This window comes from Trichosurus vulpecula, chromosome 1 (genome assembly GCF_011100635.1).
Source record: "Trichosurus vulpecula isolate mTriVul1 chromosome 1, mTriVul1.pri, whole genome shotgun sequence".
NCBI classification, from domain to species: Eukaryota; Metazoa; Chordata; class Mammalia; order Diprotodontia; family Phalangeridae; genus Trichosurus; species Trichosurus vulpecula.
Genome location: NC_050573.1, coordinates 209,050,069 through 209,055,749, shown reverse-complemented (window position 1 = coordinate 209,055,749; position 5,681 = coordinate 209,050,069). Strand labels below are relative to the sequence as shown.

General features: G+C 35.6%; 1 pseudogene; it reads right to left on the bottom strand.

Moving 5' to 3' along the window:
• Positions 1-529: 529 nt before the first annotated feature.
• Positions 530-902, bottom strand: LOC118835852 (annotated as a pseudogene).
• Positions 903-5,681: the final 4,779 nt, after the last annotated feature.

Genomic DNA, 5,681 nt, shown 5'->3' with positions numbered 1-5,681 from the left:
AGCTCCTGCTTCCGCCTTTATTTCTTTGGGTTACTAAAGGGAAAAAAGATAACTTTTTGCATTACTTATTCTTTCTAGGGCACAGTAGATATAGTGCCTGGAGTTAGAAGACCTGAATTCAAATCCGGGCTAAGATAATGACTAGCTGTGTGATCCTTGGCAAGTCATTAAACCTTGTTTGCCTTAGTTTCCTGGTCTGTAAAATGAGCTGGAGGAGGAAATATGTCTTTGCCAAGAAAATTTCAAACGGGGTCACAAATGGTTAGACACAACTGAACTTAAGGCACTTGCTGGTACAACACAAACATTTTCTGTTAGATGCAGCTAGTCTAACCTCTAAAACACCATGCACAACACACTCGTATAGTGATGCCATCACCATAAGAGTGTCCACACACCAGGACTTTGTAGGCTTATATATGATATTTGGAGTGTTGAGTGTTTTGAGGGGGCTGGGAAGAGGAAGTATGAATAATATCAAGAAACAGAGTGAGAAATAAGCAGTGTGGATACCTTCAGAAGAGAGCTTTCAGTAAAAGTTGTGTAGCACTAGCCTGAACATACCATTGGTGCATACCCAAATATCATTGATGTCAGTGAGTAGAAATATCTGCTGGTATCCAGTGATGGGATCTTCATCAGCCTTTAGCTGTTCCCAAAACATACTAAGTATATAGCTGGCAAAGTTGGGCTGATGGTACTGAGCTGTGATGCTGTGTTGTATTTTCTGAAATGGAAGATGAGACAATTTCTCCATGACGGCTATTTTATGTTGCACTTGGTGCCCTTCCCTGGAAGGCAAGATGCATCAATATTTATTGCTCCTAATTGAGCTCTGTCATTACCAAATAAGGGTAGTAAGGTTGCACAAAGCTGGATTCAATCTATTCCCAAATCAGCATGCTCCCATTTTGGATACTCACCTAGAATCAGAAACTATAAAATGGCAGAGTTGAATTAGAAGATATTTAAAGTCTCCTCCAGTAATTAAGCTTTCTAGTTAATACTAGGTTACTGGGAAAACACATTATTGCAAAGACTGGCAGGCTAGCAGGATGGCAGCAGTGCCATGATCCTGGACTGAGTTTTTCTCCCCCCCCCAACCCCCCATCAAACACCTCCTATCTTCCCTCTCCCATCCCAAGTCCTAAGAAATTCTCCATTTGGTTAAATAGTTATGAGTTCAGGTTATGAGGATTGAAAGACAAGCAAATGTTCTCCATCACAAGTGAGATACTGTGTTTTCAGTGATTTAAAATTGTTAATAATATGTGCTTCTTTGTGATTTTTTTAAAAATCAATCTCAGTTCTCGTATATCTATCTATCTATCTGTCTATTTATCTAGATATAGATATGCTTATGAATATTGCTTGAAGGCAAATGCATGTGATATATGTGTATATACCTATATGTATCTGTACTTGCACATATACACATGTGTGAGTGTATCTACACATGCATGCATATCTGTACACATTTCTGTGTGCATTGCATGTGTACTACATGATCACATCTTGCCCACTTATCTCTCCTAATTATCATTTAACTTTCATCTTGGGGTTCTGAGAATTTCAAGAGAAAGTACAGTAATTGGCAAAATGTTTCTCATAAATCAGGAAAATGAAAAATACTGATGGTCCTTCTCCTGGGAGTCTCTGGGTATGTGGGAAGAACAGGCAGTGTCAGGAAGCTAAGTAACAGTATAGAGGAGATGAAACCTGTTGCAATTAAAAAATTGGCTTCCTGTTTTCTTCGAGGTAAGTGCTATTATCATTCTTATTTTATAGATAAGGAAACTGAGGCTCAGAGACTGCAAATGACATGCCAAAGGTCAAACAAATAATCAATGTCAGAGGAAGGAGTCAAACTCTAGTACTCCTGACTCCATACTTCACATTCTTTTCAAAGTTCTTTTGCCTCCATATGAATATAAGATAAACTCAGCCAAGTTCTTAAAACTTATGAATATCCAATTTTACAAAAAAAGAAAAGATGAAGTTTCAATATGCAAAATGTCAACACAGTTTAAAGAGCTGATAGCAAACCTACATTTATCCCCCAACACTCAGTCTTGGTCAGAGTCTTCTGAGTTACACTCTGCGCTGATTCCATTCTCACACCTATATAACTAATTTGCTTTCTGGTGTGAAGATATTATTGCTGTCTTGGCACATATGCAAGCATTCAGAGGAAAGGGTCAGATATGCTAAAACAGTGTTTATTTCACATTTAGTGTGAAATTAAGTACTGCAAATAGCATCTGAAACTATAGATTAAACAATGATCTTTATATGTGTAGTGTGAAAAGAAGCCATCATCACTAGGGTTACCCTCTATAATGAAAAGAAGAGACAGAAGATAAAACATGGAATAAAAAAAGATGATTGAACCAGGGTTCATTTCATCCTTAGAACCTATAGTACAGCTTCTATAACAAATCCATCTATTAAGGGAGTTTGTTCTATGAAGTTTGGATTCAGTCAAAGGGCTATACTTAGGGACCTAGATGGCCACATGTGGCTTCGAAGCTGCAATACCTGAATACCCCTGAATATCTCTGAATACCTTTCACTCAAATATAATATTGTTACTTTTTCCCTGAGAGAAAGTGTCTCAGTCAGAAGACTTTCATCCTAGACCTTGCTTTCGATCTCCCAACAATTTCTAAGCCTAAGTTTCTACATCTATAAAATCAGCATACTAATTTTAACACCTCACCTTCAAGGGTTATTTGGGAATATGAATTTTTATAACTAAAATGCAACATGAATTAAAGTAAGGTTATTTTGTATATTTGTTGTTGTTTGAACTAGACTTGAAATTTCATTTATATATGCAGGTTGCAAGGATAAACATCCTCTTTCAATGCAAATGAGCATATTCTCTGAAACTTGCACTATTCAAGAATTTTTGAGGGCATTGAAAAGTTAAGTAATTTAGTCAATGTCACACATTCAGTATATACAAGATTTGAACCCAGAATTTTGACTTTCCTGGTCAGCTTTCTCTATAGTTCCTCATAATAATAAACAAAAATTATGTATAAGACAATGGATATCAGCAATTATTGGTTTACTTAATAAATAATCCTGCCAGTTGCAACTGGCAGACAACTTACAATAAATTCATTCTGTTTCATCTTCTCATTTCTGAAATAAGTAATCTAAGGCCCATAGAGGGATGATGATTTGTTTGCTAATACACAGCTAAGAAATGACAGAGCTGTCAACCAGATCCTGATCTGTCTACTCCAAATTCCCATCTCCCCACATTATTCTGCTCTGGGGTTATGTGAGATGAGTATAAGATAAATAGGAAGAGTTAGGAAGGACTTTTCATTTTACTGTTGTTGTTCAGTCACTTTTCAGTCATGTCCAACTTTTTCTGATCCTATTCGGGGTTTTCTTTGCAAAGATACTAAGGTAGTTTGCCATTTGCTTCTTACAGAAAAGGAAACAGGCAAATAGGTTAAATAAGTTGCCCAGGGTCACATAGTTATTAAATGTCTGAGGCCAGATTTGAACTCAGGTGTTCTTGAATCCAGGCCCAGTGCTCTATCCATTGAATCATCGTTCTGCTTCCTTCATCTCACTACAGACTTATTTTTAAGAGAGAGACTGCGCTTTTCAAAAATGTCAAGGAAACTAAAAATATCTGAAGTGTAAACCTCTTAGAGATGTTTAGCTCTGAGGGAGTTAAACTAGTGCTTAAGCATTGTGGGTGGCTTTTATTACTACTCTAGCAATCGTGGACCATGAAAGTAAAAACATTGAAACAACCATTCCAATTGGCTTTAACTGATTTAAGCATGTATGAAATAGCTTGCAATTTGCTTCCAGAAATTTCAATTAAAAATTAAATTCACTTAAGGTCTTTGCTTTTATTTTCTTTTAATCACTTCATGTTTTGAGAGGTCCTTTAAGAAACACTGTTATGCATTTCTATATTTTTAGAATACATGTAGCATACACATCAAATAGAAAGTCTCATAATTAATCAAAATTAATATCAAAGTAACCATCGTGAAATAGGATATTCATGGAAAAATTAAGCAGGATCATTATATTAAGCCAAAACCCACTATAACTCTTGGAACATAGACAGAACTAGAAAGAACCTAACAGATCATGTAACTGAGTCTTATTTTACAGAGCATTAAAAAGTCTCCCACAGAGATGAAAATACTTGACCAAGTTCCCAAAGGTGACAAATGAGAGAGCTGGAATTGAAACTCAGATCCTTGGAGTCAAAAGTTAGCACTGTTTCTACTGTTAATTCTTCTAGACACACACACACACACACACACAAACACAAACCTATATTCACATATACATATATATGTATATATGTACATTTCTACTTGTGTATATGTGAGGACATGATACAATATAACACATGACATATCATATATGAAATATGACATACAACACAGGATAATATAACAAAATGGTACAATGTATTTATAACATAACCAAGTTAACATATGATATAATATGATATGATATAAATAATATGGTATTATATAATATGATATGATGGAATATAATATAATATGATATAATATATGATATAATAATATTATATGCTCGGTAAGTGATTCTTGGTTTTAATCCTAGCTCCACTGACCTCTAGAGTATCACATTCCAAGTCCTTCAATCCCTTAATAAGAAGCTACTAGATCCTGTATTAACCTGATTGTGTTTCCACAATACTCAAATTGTTTCTTTCTGGCTGCTTGCAGTACTTTCTCCTAGATCTGGGAACTCTGGAATTTGGCAACAATATTCCTTGGAGTTTTCTTTTTGGGATCTATTTGAGGATGTGATCTGTGGATTCTTTCAATTTCTATTTTACCCTCTGACTCTAGAATATCAGGGCAGTTCTCCTTCATAATTTCTTGAAAGATGATATCTAGGCCCTTTTTTTGATCATGGCTTTCAGGTAATCCAATAATTTTTAAATTATCTCTCCTGGATCTATTTTCCAGGTCAGTGTTTTTTTCCAATGAGATATTTCACATTGTCTTCCATTGTTTTCATTCCTTTGGTTCTCTTTTATAATATCTTGATTTGTTATAAAGTCACTAGCTTCCACTTGCTCCAATCTAATTGTTAAGATAATATTTTCTTCAGTGGTCTTTTGGACCTCCTTTTCCTTTCGGCAAATTCTGCCTTTCAAGGCGTTCTTCTCCTCATTGGCTTTTTGGAGCTCTTTTGACATTTGAGTTAGTCTATTTTTAAGGTGCTATTTTCTTCAGTATTTTTTGGGGTCTCCTTTAGCAAGTTATTGACTTGCTTTTTATGGTTTTCTCTCATCACTCTCATTTCTCTTCCCAATTTTTCCTCTACTTCTCTAACTTGCTTTTCTAAATCCTTTGTGAGCTCTTCCACGGCCTGATACCAGTTCATGTTTTTCTTGGAGGCTTTTGATGTAGGCTCTTTGACTTTGTTGACTTCTTCTTGCTATATGTTTTTCTCTTCTTTGTCACCAAAGAAAGATTCCAAAGTCTGAGTTTGAATCTGAGTCCATTTTTGCTTCCTGGCCATGTTCCCTGAAAACTTACTTGATTCTTGAGTTTTTCATTGGAGTATGACTGCTTGTAGAGTATAGAGTACTTTATCCCAAGCTTGAGGGGCTGTGCTGTTGTTTTTAGTGCTACACAGCAAGTTTTGCCACACCA